We start from the raw sequence: 24,772 nt of genomic DNA on the forward strand, positions 1-24,772 counted from the left end.
CAGGCACACGTTACCATTATTTTATGCACCCTGCGCATCCATGTGCGATTGTTTTCATTCTGACCGTGGTGAGAACTGTGCCGTGTGACGTCACGATCTGGCTCCGCTACTGGACGTGCGCTGTTAAAATCGCTTCACACAGAAGCTGCCATTCAGTGTTGTTGCACTTTAGAAAAGGCAGCGCTGCATGGAATAGCAGTGGAAGAAGAAGCAGAGCTGCCTCCTGCACAATTTATTATAGGGTAGGTGGGTCGCAAGCACCATTGTCCTGCGCAATAAAAACACGGAATACCCCACGTAAACCCCAAACGGAGGACTCAAGAGTTTTGGAATAGCGTTCCTTCTTACTGCAAATGCGAAATGGAAAATTCGTCTTCCAACAACCGGTTTAGGACAACAATGTTCAACCACGGTGAGTAGTCAATCAAGTCTATATAGGAAGGTGAGTGTGCCAATAACTAGCGTATGTAGGTGTACTCGGAGGAGAATGTCGGAAAGCAATTCCTAATTGGTCGGTTTGTTTGCATCGCAGGTGGTTTTGCGTCCGGCTGCGTTTCGTGCGCTCCTTCGTTGGGATCGTATTTATCTAGGCTGGCGTACAGATTGCTGGTCGTACACGTATTGTTTGTTAAAGTGGTGCCCAGAAATGTATAGTTATGCAATAATTGTGACACTCACAACATAGCACACTACTGTTTATGGACCAGTAGGAGAGAGGGGAGGTAAATGACTAGTTTATGCGAAAAATGTATGCCTTCACTTGCAGAGAGAGAAGTTCCTGGTACACCAGAAATACCCACGAAAACCCGCTCCCTGAGTCGTTACATATTTACTTTAAACAGTGGTCATACATCAGATGTATGGCTTATGCTGTCTTGTTGGGCTGAGTTTTACCCTTTTAGGCAGGAAAGTAAGTGAAAAAAACATCCATACCTTCAAGTGATCGGCTATGCAGTTCACAAGAGGTGGTGGATATATAATTTCCTTGTCTAATCTGCATATTGCGTCCGCATGGTCCTAAAGCACCCGGAGCATTGTTTTGTATCACATTCCAAGGGCAAAAATGAAATGTTCGAATGTGGTGGGGACATGTTCCCAGTGAAAGTTGCGCCCCTGACCATTGCACTGACTGACGTTTTGGAGAAGATCTTTCCTCCAGTTGAATAAAGCCCTTTATTCTCCAGTCAGCCTCTGGGGAAACTGGCTCATCTGTGTCTACCCTGGTCCTCTCTGTATCAGGGTGAGCATTGTTTTTACTCATGGCTAGGTCTTATCCAACGATGACCTGACTGTTTCTGTAGAGAGCATAGTTTCTTTTGCATACAACACAAGTCACGGGGGAACATGAACATTTCACAATTCCACAATGATTGTGTGTACTTGTGCCCAACTGTAATTATTTTCCTTTTAGCTCTGTGCTCCGATGATGCCACCACTGATAGACATCTGGTTAGTCCAGACTGTTGCCTTAAGAGAAAGAGGGAACAGAGAGAAAGGGGGATATACAGTGCCTTCTGAAAGTATTCATGGATGTACTTTACTGCAGCCAGCAGAGTCAGCTGATGGTCATGTATTCCTTTATATGGTATAAGTAGACTGAAACAGTGTCTTTTTCTCAATCCATTGTCCCTTTTCCAAATACAGGTTGTAGGTTTTTGTGAACTCAACAATCCTCACTAAATTGTATTACTTTCTGAGACCGAGCAAGGTTTTAATTTGGCTGCCTTCTTCCTTCCATTTTTAGTTGTCAACAGTCACTGTTTATAGTAGTTCAAATTGGAATCTACGCCTGTGTAATTAACCTATTTGAACTGATTTAACACATTTAGAAATTAGTTATTTCTTAAACAAGTACAAATATAAGACCCAACCTTTTGATACCCAACCTAAAACATTGGCAAGGAACCCTACTACTTTACAGTAGGACGTTAATGTAGATGAAGCTGCTCTCTGTAGTCCAGCTGGGAAAACATCCAGTAGTGGTAGACTGATGACCAGAGGCCCGAGTTCAAATAGTACTTAATCTTAAAATACTTTGAGAGTTTAATTGAGCCTGTCTGAAGTGCCATATGGGGGGGTTAGCAATTGTGTCACTCCCATTGACTCCACTGCACCAGGCAAGCTAATCAAGCGTGGCTAAAAGTATTTGTAATCAAACAAATAGCATTTGAACCCATGCCTGCTGATGGCCGGCCCAGTCATAGTGGCTAGCGGTGGACATTCCTCAGTGAACTCTCGTTGGAGAGACGCAGCCATCCCAGACCACTGTGGCCTCACTAACAGCATCATGGTTAGAGAGGCACTCCATGTAGGTCATCACACAATCCACACTGAAATCAAGAAGGCCAGCCATTATATTATCAGTACAGCCATTGTTACAACAAAATACCTAATATATATATATATATATATATATATATATATATATATATATATATATATATATATATATATATATATATATATATATATATATATATATATTCAGTCAGTACCAGTCTATAGTTTGGACACCTACTCATTCCTTGGTTTTCTTTATATTTTCTACATTGTAGAATAATAGTGAAGACATCAAAACTATGAAATAACACATGGAATCATGTAGTAACCAAAAAAGTGTTAAACAAATCAATTCTTCAAAGTAGCAACCCTTTGCCTTGACAGCTTTGCACACTTGGCATTCTCTCAACCAGCTTCATCAGGAATGCTTTTCCAACAGTCTTGAAGGAGTTCCCACATATGCTGAGCACTTGTTGGCTGCTTTTCCTTCAATCTGCTGTCCAACTCATCCCAAACCATCTCAATTTGGTTGAGGTCGGGTGATTGTGGAGGCCAGGTCATCTGATGCAGCACTCCATCACTCTCCTTCTTGGTCAAATATCCCTTACGCAGCCTGGAGGTGTTTTGGTTCATTGTCCTGTTGAAAAACAAATGATAGTCCCACTAAGTGCAAACCAGATGGGATGGCGTATCACTGCCGAATCTGTGGTAGCCATGCTGGTTAAGTGTGCCTTGAATTCTAAATAAATGACTGACAGTGTCACCAGCAAAGCACCCACAAATCATCACACCACCACCTCCATGCTTCAATGGGAACCACACATGCAGAGATTATTTGGGCTGCAGTTTCTGAAGCTGGTAACTCTAATGAACTTATCCTCCTCAGCAGAGGTAACACTGGGTCTTCCTTTCCTGTGGCGGTCCTCCATGAGAGCCAATTTCATCATAGCGCTTGATGGTTTTTGCGACTGAACTTGAATAAATGTTCAAAGTCCTTGAAATGTTCCCTTATTGACTGACCGTCATGTCTTAAAGTAATGATGGACTGTCGTTCCTCTTTGCTTATTTGAGCTGTTCTTGCCATAAAATGGACTTGGTCTTTTACCAAATAGGGATATCTTCTGTATACTAACCCTACCGTTAGTAACCCTAATATAGACAACCCTGGAATGAGTAGGTGTGTCCAAACCTTTGACTGGTACTGTATGTAGGCTATCCCCATCTTATAATGAGATGTTATCTGTCTTACTGTCTTGGAAGACATTTTGTGACATGCCTTGCCAATTGCCTCAGACTTTGATGTAACCAATTTCAATCAGTGAAACGGTAGACGGACACAATTGATTTGAATTCACTTGCAGGGCATTGCAGAGGGAATTTGACCTAAAATTGTATTTTACCGTAAATCTTGTTTTAAAGGGCACGAAAACGTGCATCCCTTTGGTCAGCTGTGGGGATAATTGAGTGAGCGTGGATTAGGAACGGCTGTGTCTGAAGTGATCATAGCATACATACATGGTGGTGGTGTGAGTCTATAATCTCCTTATACCAGCTCCACATGTCCCCTCTGCTCTGGAGTGCGTGCTCTGTAGCCTCCATGTAAACCCAGCAGCCCTTTCTCTGCCTTGCTTTACATAGGTGTGCGAGTTGTTAGAAAAAGTATATCATATTAAGATGTGCGTGGAAGGAAAACTTTACTGAATATAACATCTCCAGCACACTGGTGATTTGGAGTTTCTGTCTCTGCCTTGCTTTCAGTCAGGCTACATTTCCTCAGAAGGCCTGGGTAGGAATTGTGGGTTTGATGTCGCTGGCTGGCGCCCAGCCTAAACCTAGAAATATGTCGAGCCGCTGCCCCTTTTGACGTAGTATGCTGTGTATAGTGTAAGCACGCACTGTACAAGCACGCAGTCTCTAGTACACACTCAAGTATGTGCATACCTTTCTCCCCCTCACACACATTTGATCTATTCATGCACACACACACATTCTTGCTTCCTCACACTCCCCTTGTGTTTTTCTCGCTCTCTCACACATTCTCACACATTGCAATTTGTTTAACAGCTAGTGGCTTTTAATAGCCATCAACAGCTGGTTAGTCAGACATTGTGTCAGCAACGTTGATAACGATGATAAAGATGCTTTCTTCTCGTCTGGCTAACCAGACTATCCAAGAACGAACCACACTGGGCGCTACATCAGTATTATGATTCCGAGGTTATGACACTGAGATGTTATCTCCAGTACAGCCTAGCCAAGCCAACACCACAACCTGAACCTAACAGTATGGTATAATCCAGAGCCAGATCAAACACAGGTCGAGATGAACATATGTTATGGACAGTCTCTGGATTTGATGGAATGGAATTTCAGATGTTGAAAATAAGGTTTTCCTTGATTTTTTTTCTTTCTTTTTTTCTTCCTGTATCCATCAACCTGCGTACGGGTGTGGAATCTGGAACCATCTGCTTCTCTGCCATCCCATCCAATCTTCCTCTGGACAGATGATGAGGTAAGAAGACATTATTCTTTTTCTTTCTTTTACTCGGCCTCCTACTGTACACATTGCAACACCATTGGTGATGTTGATTGACTGGCCTGATAATGGTCTGGACCAAGAGGTCATTAAGGGTCGATTAAAATAAGCATTTGAAGATTTGCTTGAACTTTTGAGCTACTGAATAGGCCTGCAAGTGACTGATAACAACTTGGAATTTTGGTGAAAGGGAAGCTACCTGTAGTAGGAAAAGGGAAAATGTTATTTTTGACAGTGGAAGGTGTTAAGTTGGGTAATGAATGTTTGCTGAGAGGATTTGTGTTTGCCTCCACATACCTGACAGGGTAAAAGGTGTACTGCTGTGTGGAAATGGGTGTGGTCTGGTGTTGAACCCAGTTTTTCTAGTCTCATGTCCCAAGCAAGGAGACGAGCACCAGGTCTGTTTTTGACCCCATGCATGTAGGCGAGTGTGACGGCACCAACAATTCCACTGTCCGTAGCTTCCCATGAGGGATGGAGCCCGGTCACACTCACACAAACACACATCCCAGTGTTGTCTACATCCCACAGCCCTACAGCTGTTTGGAGGGGAGGAGGGAGAGGTTTGTTTCCAAACACAGTAGACCGACATGTCTGAGGAGGACAGGAGAAGAAGAGGAGAGGGTAGTTGAGGAGGGGGAGTGGGTCCTTATGAGTGTATGTGAAGGAGCTGTTCCTTCCTCTAAGCAGCATTCTTTACCCATGGGACACAAAGCTACTGTAACTGCTGCAGCACCGAGAGGGAACGCCCAGAGAGGAATTCTCAATTCTCTACGGGATCCAGTCATGAGCTACAAAGAGAGTAGAGAGCCACTGGATCTACTGGGGTTTAGGTTTAAGCAAAAGCCCCTTCTGGGTATGAGAGAAGATCGATGTTGAGGTCTTCAGATCCATGAATGCATTCCCTGTTCATTAAACTTCACCGACGGTTTGATCACAAAGCACAAACTTCAGCTGTGCAGTGTAGCCTATACTCTTCCACTGTGACCATCCCTGGCTTCAGCCCAGCCCATGCCGGACTCTGGGGTGTGGTGGGGAGAGAGGGTGACTGTGGTTTACTCCCTCTAGTTGTGAAAAGACACACACTCATACAAACACACTCTCTGAGTGACGTCATCACTGTCCCTGGACGGTGCCAGTTCTGGGCAGGAAAGCACAGCGACTAACCACAGATCTCTTCACTGTCAACGAGAACCAGGGTTTCTCTCTCTCTCTGTCGGTCTGTCTGTGGCTTATAGTCAACCCAGCATTAGGCCTATATCCCTCGCCTTCAATTACAGCCTGTGACTGTGGCCATGGTGGAGGGAAGAGGCTATAGTTAGACTTTATTAGCCTATTAGCTACTGCAGTGGATGGATGCTGGGAGTTCTCCATCCCTGTGTGTGTGCCTGCCACTGGGTATCCTGCGGACGTCAAATGTGTCTAGCCACACCCTGTCCATCCCTTGCATGATTGACAGCTGTAAACCAATGATGGCAGTTAACAGTGACAATGCCTGTAAAAATAGATGTGTGAGGTGTCGCCACCAAGCATGCCTAGATAGGGATGGGTGGTACAGGTTGGTTTTGATATCATCATTTGCTATATATGTGCCGTAACTACTCAAAAGTACTTTGATCTAGATCAGGCCACATCAACTATAGTGCAACCATTGTTCCCTCATTTTTTTCAGGAACATTTCTGTTCTGCTGAGAGCAAACTTGAATGTTGGGAAAATTCTGTGCAACTTCAAGTGCACGTTTACTGTTAACACCTGAGGCTGTACCCGCTTTAAGTTACAGTTAACATTGGCCAAGTAGGCTACTGTGGCTATTTGATCATAATGTAGATCTACCAGAGTGGCCTACCATCAAAAACAATGGAGAAAATGTATCCCATAACATTTTAACATGGAAATAGCTGTGCTATCTCTTGTAGGAAGTAATCACTCCCCTATTGCTGACTACAAATTATGTATAACTGGGCTAATAACTCACTAACTAGCAAAGGATACAAACAAAATGTGCACACGTGGCTACATACAGCTTTGCTTTGATCTCATAACAAGCGCATCTACTCAACACCACAGCTGTAAACACAGTCCAGTTAAAAGTAACCGCCACAGATCCATATATGGCAATTGTCTATTTCCATATAGGCCTACTGTAGCTCTGATTGGCTATGTCGCACCAGTCTGTGTAGAGTACAGGCTGAGTCGTGCTCAACAGATCACAATTGCCACAGTAAAGGGAAACGTTGATAGTGTTAACTAAACAGGGAAAACTCTAGAAAGTTGAGTGAAGTTCAGTCTTGTGCTTCTCTCCGTGGGCTTGTATTTATTCTGAGCGACTGTCCCGGCTGTGCTGCAGTCTCGGTGCTACTGCGCGCCCGTGCGCAGCTTAGAGGGTGCATTAAGTGTACTATGATTAGAACTCATATCAAAAGTTGGAGAATAATGAATTATATACAGTACAGATGAATTACTGCATGGATTGAAATCTGTCACCCAATACTCTACATTATCTTAGCTTTACCTTTATCTGAGGACCCATGCCAAACAATGGAGCCATTCTACTTCATATCACCAGGCTTTGGGTCACTAGCTAAGTGGGTGGTGTACTGTCACTGCAACCAGAGTTGTCATTGTGTGTTCATCTCAGTGGGGAAGTGCTTGGGCTTAATTCTTCTCACAGCTCTGTCTGGGGAAATGTGGCGTGTGATTGTGACATTGCGATTCGGACACCAAGTCTCTAGCTGTGGCGGTGGCATTTTGTGACAGACCACCCTCAGGCTCTCACAGTTTGACACCAGGGTAGGGACACAATCGAGTTAGGGAGCTGCAAGACACGCATCACCCCACTGCGACACCCAAGGTTGTGGGAAGTCAAGAGCAGAGTGAAACTAAGTTAAGAGTAAGTGTCTATGAATCAGCGCTCCGTGAGTCTGAATGGGTCCTCAGTTGAAGTTATTTAACCACCACTAAAGTGGCTGGCTCTATGTCAGTAGTTAAGAATGTGTCAATGTGGAACTTACAATGATCTACTACACTACAGTACACGGGGCATCACTATTCCTTGTCTCCTGTCCCCACCTCTAGCCTCCATGTAGCAGAGTGGTGTGGTCCATTGTTACTGAACTTCTCCAAAACCACCACCTTTATTTTGTGCCTCTGTCATCTCCCTGTCCCTACTGAAGGCTGCTGAGGATGGGCTGTTCGTTCTCCTCCATTACGAGAAAGCACTACACCTTTTTAAGTGCAGATCTACATCTGTTTGCCCCTCCCCCTTTCCTCCTCTCTCTCTCTCGCCCTATCTCTTTCTTCACCCCCCATCTCTCTCCCTCCCTCCCTCTTTCTGCCCTCCCCCCCCCCCCACCCCCACCCCTCTCTATGGGAGACCGGGGTAGAGAATTAACTAGACCCATAAATCCACCCCAGGGGATGCTGGGTAATGAGAGATGACACTAATGACCTCCTCCAGGTTGTTTTGATGCTAGAGCACACAACCCTTCCAATGCCTTGAAGGATGTTTTGCTGTCGTGGATATGTAGCGGTATCTAGCACCTGAAAGAATATCCTCTTGATGGACAAACATTGTCATTTTCAATGTTCCTCATTTGTTTCCATATGGAAGTGGTATGATATAGATTTGAAATAAGTCAAGCTGGACGTAAAGTCAGACGAAGGCTCAACACTTTACAACCTCATTTCCTGTGATCAGTCACTATTTCCTGTCCTGACTAGGGCCTGTTAGTTCAGCAGACTCAGGGCTCTGTCCTCATCCGGCTCCTCAGATGTCCCATGTCAGTTTGAGGCCACCTCTCACCCTATTTGAGCCTCCATTCCCCAGGCTTTCAGTCGACCCAGACATTCCTTGGAACTCCCAAAGAAATGGCCTCAGCAGCCTCTGCCAAGCCTTTCTCCCCTTCGTCCCCCCCACCAGAGAGGGGCCTGGCTATAAATATACTCCAGCTCGATTCCCATGGCCCGTACTGGGGTCCCAGCAGTCACCGAGCAGGCCAGGGGGTGAACCAGGGAAGCCACCATCCTGCTCAAGCTACCCCAGAAAGGATGAGGCTCCTGGGGGAAGAGGATTCTGATTTTGATGGGTGGAGGTGGAGGGTTTTGGGGGGTTTATAAGGTCCTGTAAGTCCTCTGCAGCCAAGATAAAGCATAGCAGTGTAAACAGACAACAACACAGAGTTACACATGGAGTAAACAATAAACAAGTCAATAACAAAATGACCTCCAGCAGGCCACAAATGTGCATGTGTCAGCATATGGTCTCACAAGGGGTCTGAGGATCTCATCTCGGTACCTAATGGCAGTCAGGCTACCTCTGGCGAGCACATGGAGGGCTGTGCGGCCCCACAAAGAAATGCCACCCCACACCATGACTGACCCACCGCCAAACCGGTCATGCTGGAGGATGTTGCAGGCAGCAGAACGTTCTCCATGGCGTCTCCAGACTCTGTCACGTCTGTCACATGTGCTCAGTGTGAACCTGCTTTCATCTGTGAAGAGCACAGGGCGCCAGTGGCAAATTTGCCAATCTTGGTGTTCTCTGGCAAATGCCAAACGTCCTGCACGGTGTTGGGCTGTAAGCACAACCCCCACCTGTGGACGTCGGGCCCTCATACCACCCTCATGGAGTCTGGTTCTGACCGTTTGAGCAGACACATGCACATTTGTGGCCTACTGGAGGTCATTTTGCAGGGCTCTGGCAGTGCACCTCCTTGCACAAAGGCGGAGGTAGCGGTCCTGCTGCTGGGTTGTTGCCCTCCTACGGCCTCCTCCACGTCTCCTGATGTACTGGCCTGTCTCCTGGTAGCGCCTCCATGCTCTGGACACTACGCTGACAGACACAGCAAACCTTTTTGCCACAGCTCGCATTGATGTGCCATCCTGGATATGAGCTGCACTACCTGTCTGGGTTGTAGACTCCGTCTCATGCTACCATTAGAGTGAAAGCACCGCCAGCATTCAAAAGTGACCAAAACATCAGCCAGGAAGCATAGGAACTCAGAAGTGGTGTGTGGTCACCACCTGCAGAACCATTCCTTTTTTGGGGGTGTCTTGCTAATTGCCTATAATTTCCACCTTTTGTCTATTCCATTTGCACAACAGCATGTGAAATGTATTGTCAATCAGTGTTGCTTCCTAAGTGGACAGTTTGATTTCACAGAAGTGTGATTGACTTGGAGTTACATTGTGTTGTTTAAGTGTTCCCTTTATTTTTTTGAGCAGTGTATTATATCTACATTTATGATGAGTGATGATGACATGAGTATTTCTGTTGAAAAGATGTGGCTATGCAAAACATCACTTGATGTTTTTGGAACTAGTGAATGTAACGCGCCAATGTAAACTCCGATTTTTTTTTTAATATAAATATGAACTTTATCAAACAAAACATGCATGTATTGTGTAACATGAAGTCCTATGAGTGTCATCTGATGAAGATCATCAAAGGTTAGTGATTCATTTTAGCTATATTTCTGCTTTTTGTGACTGCTATCTTTCGCTGGAAAAATGGCTGTGCTTATTGTGGTTTGGTGTGACCTAACATAATCGTTTGTAGTGCTTTCGCTGAAAAGCATATTTGAAATCGGACACTTTGGTGGGATTAACAACAAGATTACCTTTAAAATGGTATAAGAAACATGTATGTCTGAGGAATTTTAATTATGAGATTTCTGTTTTGAATTTGGTGCTCTGCACTTTCACATCCAGTCACCGGGATTGCAGCCATAAGAAGTTAACACAGCACGCATCCAACCTGGAAGCCAGCCACACCAATGTGTCGGAGGACACATCGTACACCTAGCGACCTGGTCAGCGTGCACCCGGCCCGCCACAGGAGTCGCTAGTGCGCGATGGGACAAGGATATCCCTGCCGGCCAAACCCTCCCTAACCCGGACGACGCCCCATGGGCCTCCCGGTCGCGGCCGGCTGAATTTCTTTCCTTTTTTGAAGGAAGAGCCTAAAAACGCGTCTGCTGTCCATTTATCCCTGTTGACATACACTATGTTGGGTCGTTTTCTGACACAGGGATTGCATTTGGAGCTGCAGAGAAAGCAGATGTGTGGTCTGCGTTACCTTCATCTATTCTGTGTTGAGCTGAATTCTCTTATCTAGAGTTGGATTTGTTATGTAGTTGTTGCATTTTCACACACAACACATGCTAAATTCCTGTAACTTATGTTTACTGCAAACCAACAACAAACAGACACTGATCCATAATTCTTTGCATGCATGCAGGGTCTCATTCTTTCTGACAAACTCCCTATATATATGCCATTGCTGAGTTCTGCTGATTTCGATATAGACTGAATTCCCATCTAAGCTGTGTATCTCAGTGTTAGATGTGAGGATTGGTTGACTGTTGTGTGTACTGAGATTTGAGGCTCTGAAACAGACACCCAATCCTGCCAGTCTGCCTTATGGGGATGTAAGTGACGGAACACTAACTACAATGCTGCTCTCGGCATTCTAACATCCAGACATTCTGTCACTCTAACTGAATAAAGCAGAGCAGACTGACTGAGTCACTCCGTCAGACTGAGACAGTGGTATATCTGATCTGCAGTATGGTAACTACACATGACTGTCTGTGAGATCCAGTTTAAGCTAAAAAGACTGGCTGAGACTGATTTGTGAAGCAGTTGGTGTAGAAGCCAAACAATTTTTCTAACATGTAATTGCTGCACAAAGATCACTCAATGGTGTGTGTGACAATGACCTCAGATAATTTTTCTTTGTCTCAGCCTCTCGGGAATAAACCTCAACAAACCCAAGTGTGGCGTTTCTGCTACAGCAGAGTGTGTGTGTGTGTGTGTGTGTGTGTGTGTGTGACGAGGTGACAGGTGGCGCTTCTGGAATCAGCAAGGCTTAATGCTACCCAGCTGCAGCCACACCCCTAAACACTTCCAGATGCACCAGGTCAGCATATGGAAATGCCAGGCGAGCATAGAGGAGCAAGATGGAGGATAATCGAGAGAATGGTAGATGAGAGGAGAAAAGTGGATGATAGGCAAGCAGATGAAGAGCATGGAGGAGATGAGAGATGAGAGACAGACCAGGGACCACACCAACTAAGCCACTGGCATCCAGTGTGCCTAGACTGAACCAAACCCCTAGTTACTCAATAGTCATTCCATCCCACCCATCGGAGACAGAGACAGGAGGGCAGCTCCTGCATGGTGATGATTTAGAGGCTTGGTGTAGTAGCTGTAGCATGGAATACGGTAGCGTGCTGTGACATGATGACAGGAGGGAGGTAGGGGTGACGGGTAAAAGAGTGTAGACGGCACCATTTGTGTATGGGAACATTAGGATGTGATGTTTTGGTGGCGCTACAACATTTAGGATGCATCTCAATAGTCCGATAACATGTCTTCAATGCGATGACACAGGTACTGGAGGCTAGACTGATTCACAGCCCAGCCACAGAACTCCCATGGAGTCTCAGCCCAGTGAGGTGTGTAGGGAGACAGCAGTGGTAGCAGTCAGTCAGTGAGGTGTGTATGGGGACAGCAGTGGTAGCAGTCAGTCAGTGAGGTGTGTAGGGGGACAGCAGTGGTAGCAGTCAGTCAGTGAGGTGTGTAGGGGGACAGCAGTGGTAGCAGTCAGTCAGTGAGGTGTGTAGGGGGACAGCAGTGGTAGCAGTCAGTCAGTGAGGTGTGATCCGTGTTGTTACCTTGACTTTGAACGGCCGCCCTTTGAAACTTCAAGTTGCCACACTACCCTCCCTGTCATTTAGACACAGCCAAAATAAACAGGAGACCCCAGCATCTCTCTGTCCCACTCTCTCACACACACCCTCTGTCCCACACACACCACTCCATCCCACTCACTCAAACACACGGCTCATAAAACTGCAGCTGGTCCTAGCCTGGCTCCATTACACATGGGATAGATCGCCCACACTGTTTACACCTAGTCCAATACTGTATCCCTGCCTGTACTACTGCAGGTTTGTCTCAATACTGTATCCCTGCCTGTTAGGGCTGACCCCAATTAGTTGACTGGTCGATTGTTTTGCTGTTGGTCAACTGAGATTGTTTTAGTCGCTCAGTAACAAATATGTTTTTATGCTTGATCTGAAAATGTGATTGGAGGCTCCATATGGAGGGTGTGATGCAATTGCGAAGCCTCCAGAGGCCAAATGGAGCTCTGTACCGCATCACCATGCGCCTCGCAAATGTTTTAACAATGCGGAGGGCTCTGTATAGCTCTGCATTGACATGATTGGTTGACGGTAGGTGGGGACAGAAAATGTAGGAAACACTCACTTTCTTGACAACAGCTCTGCACTGCTCCGCAAAGTGCAAGAAGTATGAATTCCCTGACTTCTGCTGAGGCCATATCACCATAAATGTTGTATGGCCAATGCAGACGTTGGATTGACCATGTGCCCAGATGCACAATGCACTCTCTCCAGAATGCGCTCTCTCCTGCCAATTTGTGCACATTCATTGTTTCATAACTTGTGTGAATTGTTTGCATTTGATCGTTAGTGTCTATCAATTCCCCATTACATATCACCAGTAATACATGTACTGTTCCTTACTATAATTTCTAATCTACAATGTTTGTTACTTTGGTTATGGTAATTTCTGTTAAAGCATTCAATATTATTATTCTCGTCTTCACCTCAAACAGCTAGAAAATGAGAATTACAATAGTTCCTTAATGTATTTAAAGTCTTTCCAGCTCTCTCCCTTCCAATAACCACTCAGCGTGAAAGAGGAAAATGTCATGAAACGTCATAAAATAGGCCTACCTGATTTCTTCTTATTTTGCTTGACTTAGACTGAAATGGGTACCGATACTCATTTTGGGTGCTGGAACTGTTTATATTTAGGTGCAGGAGCTCCACAATACTTTAGCGCTAATATTCTATAAGAGGAACAGGAGCTCAAGCAGTAGAACATTTTGAGGTGCCGGTACTCAGCTCCAGTGAGCTCCTGCCCAAGTCAAGCACTGATTCTTATCCCTTGCACAAATAGCCTACAGCTGTGTCTGTCCCGAGCTCACTGGTGGGGAAACTCTGAGGGCCCAGAATATTTTATACATTGTTTCAAGTTCATTAGCTACACATGGCCTGTCTGCAATGTGATTTATAGGATATTTATTTTTTATCAGGATGTTTAATTCTTGGAGGCGGCAATGTTTTTATTTGTTGGCTTTATGTAGGATATTTTTACATGGTTGGCAATGCAATAGAAGTTACTTTTTAGGTTTGCATAATTTTCATGACAATGATTTTGAGATATGGAGATGTTTATTATAAATGAAATAACCTTTTCACAAATTTGCTTTTGAAAACCATAACTGGCACACAGATTGGTAGATATGGTAAGGTAAATTGGCATTTGACATGAAAGGTTGCCGACTCCTTGTGTAGCCTATTACCGGGAACTTCAGGAGAGTAATGGCAGAATCTGCGAAAGCCAGCAGGAGTGGGAGAACAGTTGGGTCAGGTTAAGTTTTTTAAAATTGATTTAAATTTTAATTTCTTCCCCCCCCTGCTTATCTAGATCTCTGGCACCCTCTTGAGGCCTTTGTCTTATTTCATCAAACCGTAAGCTTTAAGCATCAGACAAGCTCAATGCATATACACTGCTCAAAAAAATAAAGGGAACACTTAAACAACACAATGTAACTCCAAGTCAATCACACTTCTGTGAAATCAAACTGTCCACTTAGGAAGCAACACCGATTGACAATACATTTCACATGCTGTTGTGCAAATGGAATAGACAAAAGGTGGAAATTATAGGCAATTAGCAAGACACCCCTAATAAAGGAATGGTTCTGCAGGTGGTGACCACAGACCACTTCTCAGTTCCTATGCTTCCTGGCTGATGTTTTGGTCACTTTTGAATGCTGGCGGTGCTTTCACTCTAGTGGTAGCATGAGACGGAGTCTACAACCCACACAAGTGGCTCAGGTAGTGCAGCTCATCCAGGATGGCACATCAATGCGAGCTGTGGCAAAAAGGTTTGCTGTGTCTGTCAGCGTAGTGTCCAGAGAATGGAGGCGCTACCAGGAGACAGGCCAGTACATCAGGAGACGTGGAGGAGGCCGTAGGAGGGCTACAACCCAGCAGCAGGACCGCTACATCCGCCTTTGTGCAAGGAGGTGCACTGCCAGAGCCCTGCAAAATGACCTCCAGCAGGCCACATTCTTAAAATAAAGTGGTGATCCTAACTGACCTAAGATAGGTAATTTTTACTATGATGAAATGTCAGGAATTGTGAAAAATTTGGGTTTTAAATGTGTTTGGCTAAGGTGTATGTAAACCTCTGACTTCAACTGTATATGCACAAGTTCTGACATCAGAAACCAAACCACAACCACAAAACAGTCTAGCCATCATTTGTAAATATTTACAACATATGTAGTGTTCCATGCAGGGCTGGGTTACTTTATGTAATAAATTGGTAGCGGCCAGTCTAGTCCTAGCTATTTCCTTCGTCTTTTGACAGATAGTTTTTCATAAATGTTGACATTTCTGTAATTGATCAATAATACTTACTTGTACAGATGCCCTGCCACAGACAGTTTGGGTTGTGTTTGTATAAGATTAGAATTTTGTTGAAAGAAAGAGACAACAGGAATTTGATCTGCTCCTTCTGGCTACTGTTCATCTGTAATAATACATACAGTATCTTTCGTAGCACCACCCCTGTCTGTGCTGACAAGAATGAGATGTTAGCATTATGTGAGTAAGGAGGACCACATTGCAGTTGTTTTACCTGTCCTGTGTCTGTCCCAATGTCGGATTGAAAATATGAATCCAAAGAGAAGCGTCCGTTCACTTTTCTCAGTTTGTGTGATGGAGCCAGCAGCATATTGTGTTTTGGTAGTGAGTGACTGGGGTGCAGAACAACACTCAACATGTCTCATTGAGAGATCAAAGAGGAGGAGACATGTTGCTCCTGCTGCCTCCCAGGAACACACAATTCCAAACTGTGGCCTCTTTTCCTATTCTCCTCCCTCCCCTCTTCATTTTATTTCCCCCTCTACCTCTCTTTTTGTCCTGCGTGAAATAGAAGTGATCATCTTACACACACACACACATTGGCACACACACCCACACACATTGGCACACACACCCTGACAAGTCTGTGGCATCTTGACCTCCCTGTTATCCTGTAGCACAACCCTGACCACATTCAATATCACTCCCAGATTCCAGCCCTCTTTCATAGCTCTGCGCCCTCGCTGTCAGGGATCTGAGAAAGACACGCGCACACAAACACACACGTAACAGCTCATTTGTCTTTGGTTGCTCCGTTTACTTATGCTGTGTGTGGCATACTGTAGCTAATTTATTACACAATTCTGTTGTGTGAATTCACGTGAGTTGATGTTGATTCTTCAAAGGTTTGTCAAAGGGTACAGAGAGGACACAGACCATGGATGCCCATTCCAGGGTTTACATTTTTAAACGCCTACTAAAGAAATTTTTCAACTAATTGGGTCCTTATTTTAACCAGAAACTTCTTAAACCTCTTCCATCTCTTTTTAGACTCATTTAAGGGGAGCTGGGAAAACATCCGGGGAGGAGACTGACTGCTAGGTCTAGGGTTAGGCCTTGCCATGGGCAACCCTTTAATGAAGTGATCCAAGAGAGTAGAGTAGCGGTGACCTCTCTATCAAAGAACGGGTCCCGGAGTTCACTTAACTATGATGTTCTCTGGTCTCTATCCAATTCAATGTCCTCCCCAGTCCGTTTCAAAGGGAATGTCTTAGGAAAGAGCAAATGAGAAGTGTTTGACAAATTATTGATCAAACTTAAACCTGGTCTGAAGAAGACTGTTGAAGAATGTGGTTGCTTATAGACAGGTTGGGTGTTAAGCAACAAAACTGACGCATGCGGAACTATGGGGCAAAACAGACTGGGTTGGCTTAGATTGTTGACATGTAAACAATAGTTTCCAATGTTTATTAAAAACATAAAGTTGCACAATGAGCACTTGTCTCTCAAATACATCGTTAGAGTTGTTGGTTAGCTAACTACCAAACACATTTTTGCCATATTAGCAAAGACGTGAAATCAGTCAAACACAACAAAAACATGGTATCAAGAACAAGATCAAACAAGACACTTCACAACTTGGCAATTTCTTGTCATTGTTGCTAGCTGGCCATCCATAACAGCACACGGATTTAAGCCCCTTTTTGAAGCGTGCGCATCATTTTCATGACGTTGTCAGCTCTAAGTCACCCTCTTTCCTCAATGTACCGTGTGTCGCAGCCGGCCGCGACCGGGAGGTCCGTGGGGCGACACACAAATGGCCTAGCGTCGTCCGGGTTACGGAGGGTTTGGCCGGTAGGGATATCTTTGTCCCATCGCGCACCAGCGACTCCTGGGCCGGGCGCAGTGCGCGCTAACCAAGGTTGCCAGGTGCACGTCCTCCGACACATTGGTGCGGCTGCCTTCCAGGTTAAGTGAGCAGGGTGTCAAGAAGCAGTTTGGCTTGGCATGGTTGTGTTTCGGAGGAAGCATGGCTCTCGACCTTCGCCTCTCCTGAGTCCGTATGGGAGTTGCAGCGATGGGACAAGACTAACTACCAATTGGATACCATGAAAAAAGGGAGAAAGCATGGATTCCAATTGGTCAGACCAGCGTTGAATAGACCTTAGCACGGGTACTTCCTGTTTGAGTTTGCCTATAGGAAGGGAGGTGCAAAATGGAGTCGTTATCTGATCTGGGCCGTGTAGGCTGCTCAAAGGTGAGTAGCAGTGATCTAGTGTTTTTCCTAAGCGAGTACTACTGTCAATGTGTTGGTTGAACTTCAGTAGCGTTTTTCTAAAATTTGCTTTAAGTTCTCCAGCTACAATAAATGCGGCCTCAGGCAATGTGGTTTCCTGTTTGCAAAAAGTCCAGGGTAGTTATTTGAGGACCGTTGTGGTATCGTCTTGAGGGGGAATATACAAGGCTGTGACTTTAACCGAAGAGAATTCTGTTGGGAGGTAATATGGTCTGCATTTGATTGAAGTATTTTAGGTCGGGTGAACCAAAGGACTTGAGTTTCTGTATGTTATCACACCATGAGTAGTTAATCATGAACCATACACCTCCGCCTTTCTCCTTCCCAGAGTTCTTTATTCCTGACTGCGCGATGAGAACCCAGCTGGAACCCACTCTATTAGTAATGCCTGTTACAGTGGTGCACACAGGGTGATCTTATTGTTAATGCTGTGATCAATTATTCATTATCGTTGCATCCTGCCTGGGTATTGTTCTGTAGATTGCACAGCAGGGTTTTTGTTTTAAAACCAACCCAAAAAATGTGTGTGTGCGCAGTGTTGGGACGTCCAGAGTGAATGGTAATCAGAGAGAGAGCTTTCCCAATCTGCCCAGCTTTGCTTGTTGTAAGCCCCTTGTAAGTCACTAATTCCAAGAGGACTTTGGGTAAACCATACCCCTCTTCTGTTCCCCTTAGCAGGGGGGCTCAGCAGCACCATGAATTCATACTACAGGTAGAGTAGAGATCCAGGGAAATTGGAACCCTTGCTCACACACATCCTGAGATTTGTGAAACTTTTAACACATATCTGCACCCAAACACGCACATCCCTTAGTTGTCATCAGTAGAGTAAGAGGGGATCTGACTCCAAATCCAGTCTCTTGTTGAGATGGACTGGAGAGGGTTCGGAAGAGAAGCTTTAGTCTGGTTTGGTGTGTCATCTTCACAACATCACAGAACTAGAAATTACCCTGAGGAATAGCCCTGCTGTTGATCCATCATGTGTGTGTGGATAAATTGACATGGAACTGTCCATTTCTTGAGATGGCAGGAAAAGAAGCGTACGGTTGGTTGGCAGATGTCAAGCAAATTGTCCTGTCTGCATTTGATTTATGCCCTGACCATTTGGTATGATGGTGTTAGGCTCATAACACTCTCAGCTCACTCTGTCATACTTCTACTGAATGGCTCAGTTATAATTATTGCTGGATACACACACACACACACCACCCTTTTGTTTGTGAATGCCTTCGGTGTGCAAGTGTACTATACACACATCTCAATTACTGTATTTCAAGAAACTCTGGAATTTTAAGTGTTCTGGAATGTCCTCTATTGTTCCTCCACCATGGAAACAGAATTATGGTTTGTATGAGCAGAGAAGTAAATGGAATGCCCTAAGTATCTTACTGCAGCACAACTCTCCTCTCCCAGAGAGGAATGCAGTCAGACGCCACTCCACCTGTTCCGTTCCACTGCTGTCACGATGACGGAAGACTGGCACCTGCCCCCTTGGGCCGTCCGGCCCATCTACAATATCTATGTAACCAGTCAGTGTTGAGTAGAGAGTGAAACCCAACTGGCAAGCCATATAAGTTATGGACACAATAAGTTTGACACAGTCTGTGCATGACTGAGGAGGAGGGTCTATACTGTGTTTTTGTCCCATGACCACAGGGGACAGTGGATTACTGATTTGTGGGTTAGGAATGACAGTTGGGTTTGGTCAATTGGTCGTTCTTTAAAGGATAGTAAGACGCAGCTCTTCCGCTGTGGACATTTAGAAACTATTACTTTGTCTTGTTGGGACGTTGTTCTCTCTCGGAAGAGTTGCAGCATGAGTGGGCCTGGAGGGAGAAACACTGGCATTGCATAACATCACATAAGACAAAGACAGTGCATGTCAAACACACAAACAAAGCAAACCTCATACATTACCAATATTCCTGTGTGGTACCAAGAAGCAGAATAAACATATTTAACTGTCACAATAAAATGAGATATGTGTGTTAACAGTTTTGGATGTTTTTCTGGTCCAAGAACATCAGACTGAATATGGCCGCAGGGTTGTTTTGGTACATTTTGCTATGACAAGTTAAACATCTTTGGACAAGTTGAACTCATTTAACAGTTGCTTCTGTTTCACTTAGGTCTACCCACTAGCTATTAATCAATGGCTGTTTCCAGAATACCTTTTGTCAGTGTTAAGTTCTTCTGCCTTTGATGTGAGGCATAAAGCCCTCTGCGCGCCCTCTCTCTCCTGCCCTCTTTGACCATGACACTTTAGCTTTAAGCGGCAGCTGTATAAGTGTGCCCGTGAGGCAGCATTTGGAGCAGATTTGGAGTGAAGTAACAGGATGGATTTTCTGCTTCCGTTCGCCTGCTCTCTTCTCCCTGCTTGCGCCTGGATTGGCTTGGCCCATCGTACCAGGTCTGCTTTGGACTGGGTGAGAGGCTTGCTCAAACTCTAACGTCTGGACTTTAAACTATTAATAGAGTTAAAGCCTGAGAATTCAGATTGAGGTCAGCAGCATTGAGATTCCCACTCCAACTGAGGGAGATCCATCCACTTATATGATATGATGCATTGTTTTAAATTGTGGAGTTATTTATACATAACATTTACTGATAATGTTGTAGGACCCATTTTTTGCTAGTAGGCAGAAGTGGCCCCTACAACAATAGCTTCATAGATGAAAGACAACGGAATCCACGCCCCGGTTTCACAAGTTATCCATCCCTCAGTAAAGGAGCTACAGTGCATTTGGAAAGTATTCAAACCCCTTCCCCTTTCCACATTTCGTTACGTTACAGCCTTATTCTAAAATGGATGAAATAAAAACAAATCCTCAATCTACACACTACCCCCTAATGACAAACTGTTTTTTACAAATTTTTGCAAATTTATAAAAGACATACCTTTACATAAGTATTCAGACCTTTTGCTATGAGACTTAATTGAGCTACAGTGCATCCTGTTTCCATTCATCATCCTTGACGTTTCTGCAACTTGGAGTCCACCTGTGTTAAATTCAATTGATTGGACATTGTCATGTAGACTGGGCCAGAAGGCTAAACTGAAAAACCTAACCTCTATCAAATGAAAAGATGGTGGAGCCGCAAAAGTACTTCTGTGCAAGGGTGTTAATTTAGAGTGAATCCGGAAGAAAAACAAGAGTACTGCCATCCAAAGTATCCATTATGGGGACAGCTTAAAAACAATGCTGCCCCATCAACAGATCAATCCCAAAATGGCTCCCCCTTGAATGAAAGATAGGCTCCTTTTGTAGGGGAAGCCCCTCCCATCAACATAATCATCACTAATTAATTAAGCAATTACCTATTCAAAGCCTACATTTTCCATTCAGCTAAACATAAAGTATATACATTGCAACACGTTGTTCATGACACAATATACCAATATAACATTTACAAAATCACATCACTACTGACATGGTGTCATTCAAAATGCCATTTACATTAACGAGCCATTCGGGACAGGCACTACAAAGCCAGCCCGATTTGCCTTAGCTCGGGTCCTTATCCCAGCATACCCGGAAGCTACAGAGATGGAGGGAAAGGAACAGAATCAAACAAACAATGCGCTCATCCCTAACATTGATTAAGTATAATAAACGTTGCTTAAATTAAACATGAACACTTGTCTGTACATTCCTTATACCATAACCTGTTACTGACGGGAGATCAGTGTGAAATGTATGTACTAAGATAGGGATGTTAACTTGTGTGTCGACCCACATTGTTAACGTAGCTGATAACGGAGCAGGGAGGCGCGATGAATGTGTGTTAGTGTACCAAATGCTGCCCGCGGCCAGTGACTGACTTCTCCATCAGACATGATTGGGAAAGGCACACCTGTCTATATAAGGTTCCACAGGTGACAATCGGGGGAGAAGGGCCTTGGTCAGGGATGTGACCAAGAACCTGATGGTCACTCTGACAGAGTTCCTCTATTGAGATGGGAGACCTTCCAGAAGGACAACCATCTCTGCAGCACTCCACTAATCAGGCCTTTATGGTAGTGGCCAGACTGAAGCCACTCCTCAGTAAAAGGCACATGACAGCCCACTTGGAGTTTGCCAAAAGGCACCTTAAAGACTCTCAGACCATGAGAAACAAGATTCTCTGGTCTGATGAAACCAAGATGTGACGTTTGGCATTCAGGCCAAAGAATTCAATCTGGAAGAAACCTGGCACCATCCTTATGGTGAAACACGGTGGTGGTGGCAGCATCATGCTGTGGGGATGTTTTTCAGTGACAGGGACTGGGAGACTAGTTGGGATCAAGGCAAAGATAAACGGCGCAAAGTAAAGAGATCCTTGACGAAAACCTGCTCAGGACCTCAGACTGGGGTGAAGGTTCACCTTCCAACAGGACAACGGACCTAAGCACACAGCCAATACAATGCAGGAGGACAAGTTTCTGAATGTCCTTGAGTGGCCCAGCCAGAGCCCGGACTTGAACCCGATCTAACATCTCTGGAGAGACCTGAAAATAGCTGCGCAGCGACGCTCCCCATCCAACCTGACAGAGCTTGAGAGGATCTGCAGAGAAGAATGGGAGAAACTCCCCAAATACAGGTGTCCCATTGCGCTCTAGCGACTCCTCGTGGTGGGCCGGGTGCCTGCAAGCTGACTTCGGTCGCCAGCTGGATGGCGTCTCCTCCAACACGTTGGTGTGGCTGGCTTCCAGGTTAAGTGAGCAGTGTGTCAAGAAGCAGTTTGGCTTGGCATGGTTGTGTTTCGGAGGAAGCATGGCTCTCGACCTTCGCCTCTCCCGAGTCCGTAGGGGAGTTGCAGCGATGGGACAAGACTAATTACCAATTTGGATATTCCAAAAAAGGGGTAAATGTTTTTTTTTTTTTTCTTTTTTTTTTTTTAAATGGATATGCTACAGGTCAGGCCCTATTGGTCACGTGCATACATGTGTCACGTAAAGAGAGCAAAGGTTGAAGGAATTGGGAGTGTTCCTTAACAAATTAGGGATTTTGGTAAAAGCTTTTCAGTCAGAAATAGCTGTAATTATGTTGCTGCTTCAACACGGACAGCACTATACACACTGTTGTAGTGTGGTGGTCGCTGCAGCAGGGAGGAGAGGGGGACAACAGGTGCTAGTCAGTCACTCGCTGTCTTTAACACAGCAAGTCTGAGCCAGGTGACACAATCAAATCAATTGTGGTCGGACTCCCTCCAGTCAATTATTTCATCAAACAGTTCCCTTAAAGCATCAGACAAGCTCAGTGCATATAGTTTATTTGATTAAAACACTCAGGATGTGTCTGGATTTTTATTTTATTTAGACCAATCGATTGGTTGAAAGAACAGACAACTCTGTCGACCCAAGATTATTTTTAGTTGGGGACAGCCCTAGGTTGATCATACTGTTTCCCTGAAAACTGGATTTTTCTGTACAATACAGTGCTATCCTTCAGTTGCCTCATCCCTTTGAAGACCAGCTAACCCCAGTTACCCTTTGTGAAATAACCTCAGCGCTTTGTCAAGTGAATTATTATTATATCTGACGGTAGAGCTTAGCACTACTGTAAGACCCTGTGTATTTTCCAAGGTCTGTTGGTAAGAAAATATGACAGATCTGTAACTGAAAAAATCATGAATGTTGGCAAACTGTTCTAACTTAATCGCTTTAAGCCTGCCAAAACACATTTCATTTTAATAATGGAAAGAACACTCGTAGACACCCTCAGATCTTACTGCTGTAACTGCCCTCTCATTACCACAGATGTTTGACAGACGTTATTGTAGTCGTTTAATCTTACGAGGTAGGATGGTATTTTCATTTATTTGCTTTATAAAATAGTTGTGGTTCTCTTGATATGTTGCCCTGCTGTTGGAGAATATTGCTTCATGTCTTTGGCTATGAACAGTGTTATGCTAATAAGACATGGGCTGCCTTGTCAGCATTTTTCTACTGGAAATGTAAAACTGGGATACTGACAACAGACAGACACTCACAGCCAGACAGACACCGTCCTGACTATACATGCTCATTTAGGATGAGAGCTTGACCTTTTGAGTTAGTTGGTTGAATCAGACATGCATGCACTCTGTACACAGACAGACAATGCATAATTAAGATTAAACGGAAAATGTACGAGAAAGGAAGGAGGCCCAGAATGTGTAAGAAATATGTTTATACACACACATTCTTCCAGCAAGACCTTTGCATTTTCAGTGGTTCCTCATGGTTTTATCTGTGTCTGAGAGCTCTGTGTTCTCTGGTCAGATTGCCTGTCCTGAACTTTACTTAACAAATTAGAGGTCTGTATCCTTCAGTTCATTCACCATGTGGCTCAACAACCTTCCAGTTACACCAACCACAATCCACTTAAAGCAGGATCCAGTGCATCTGGGGGATGTAGACATTCAGTGATCGGCCTGTTTCCACTCCCTGTAACGATGTGCGCTGAGAGTCGGAAGCAAGTTCAGGGAGTGAGTGTTTTAATAAATAAATGAAACCAACACGTACCACAACGCACAGACATGACCCAGGAACAGAAACAATGATGCCTGGGGAAGGAACCAAAGGGAGTGACATAAAGGGCAGGTAATCAAGGAGATGATGAAGTCCAGGTGAGTGTCATTATGCGTGTAATGATGGTGACAGGTCTGCGCCATTAAGAGCAGCCGGAGAGGGAGTGACGAATAAAATTTGATTTGATGGAGTGCTGCATCAGATGACCTGGCCTCCACAATCACCTGACCTCAACCCAATTGAGATGGTTTGGGATGAGTTGGGCCGCAGACTGAAGGAAAAGCAGCCAACAAGTGCTCAGCATATGTGGGAACTCCTTCAAGACTGAAACTGGTTGAGAGAATACCAAGAGTGTGCAAAGCTGTCGTCAAGGCAAAGGGTGGCTACTTTGAGGAATCTAAAATATATTTTGATTTAAAAAAAAAAATTATAATAATTGGTTACTACATGATTCCATATGTATTATTTCTTAGTTTTGACGTCTTCACTATTATTCTGCAATGGGGAAAATATTACAAATAAAGAAAAACCCTTGAATGAGTAGATGTGTCCAAACTTTTGACGTGTGTGTACTCCGTATGTTTAAGCCATTTGAACAATATACAGTTGAAGTCGGAACTTTACATACACTTAGGTTGGAGTCATTGAAACTTGTTTTTCAACCACTCCACAAATTTCTTGTTAACAAACTATAGTTTCG

The 24,772-nt window shown here is 44.5% G+C and overlaps 1 protein-coding gene across 1 annotated transcript in view; it reads left to right on the plus strand.

Annotated features, from left to right (window-relative positions):
* The first annotated feature begins 303 nt into the window (after nt 1-303).
* The window catches only part of LOC129832050 (septin-4), a 66,553-nt gene continuing 42,084 nt past the window's right edge, over nt 304-24,772 (plus strand). Inside the window, exon 1 of the mRNA XM_055895783.1 lies at nt 304-412. The gene's annotated coding sequence lies outside the window, so the exon portion shown is untranslated. The remainder of the gene's footprint in view (nt 413-24,772) is intronic.

The sequence above is a fragment of the Salvelinus fontinalis genome, chromosome 33, assembly GCF_029448725.1.
Source record: "Salvelinus fontinalis isolate EN_2023a chromosome 33, ASM2944872v1, whole genome shotgun sequence".
Classification (NCBI taxonomy): Eukaryota; Metazoa; Chordata; class Actinopteri; order Salmoniformes; family Salmonidae; genus Salvelinus; species Salvelinus fontinalis.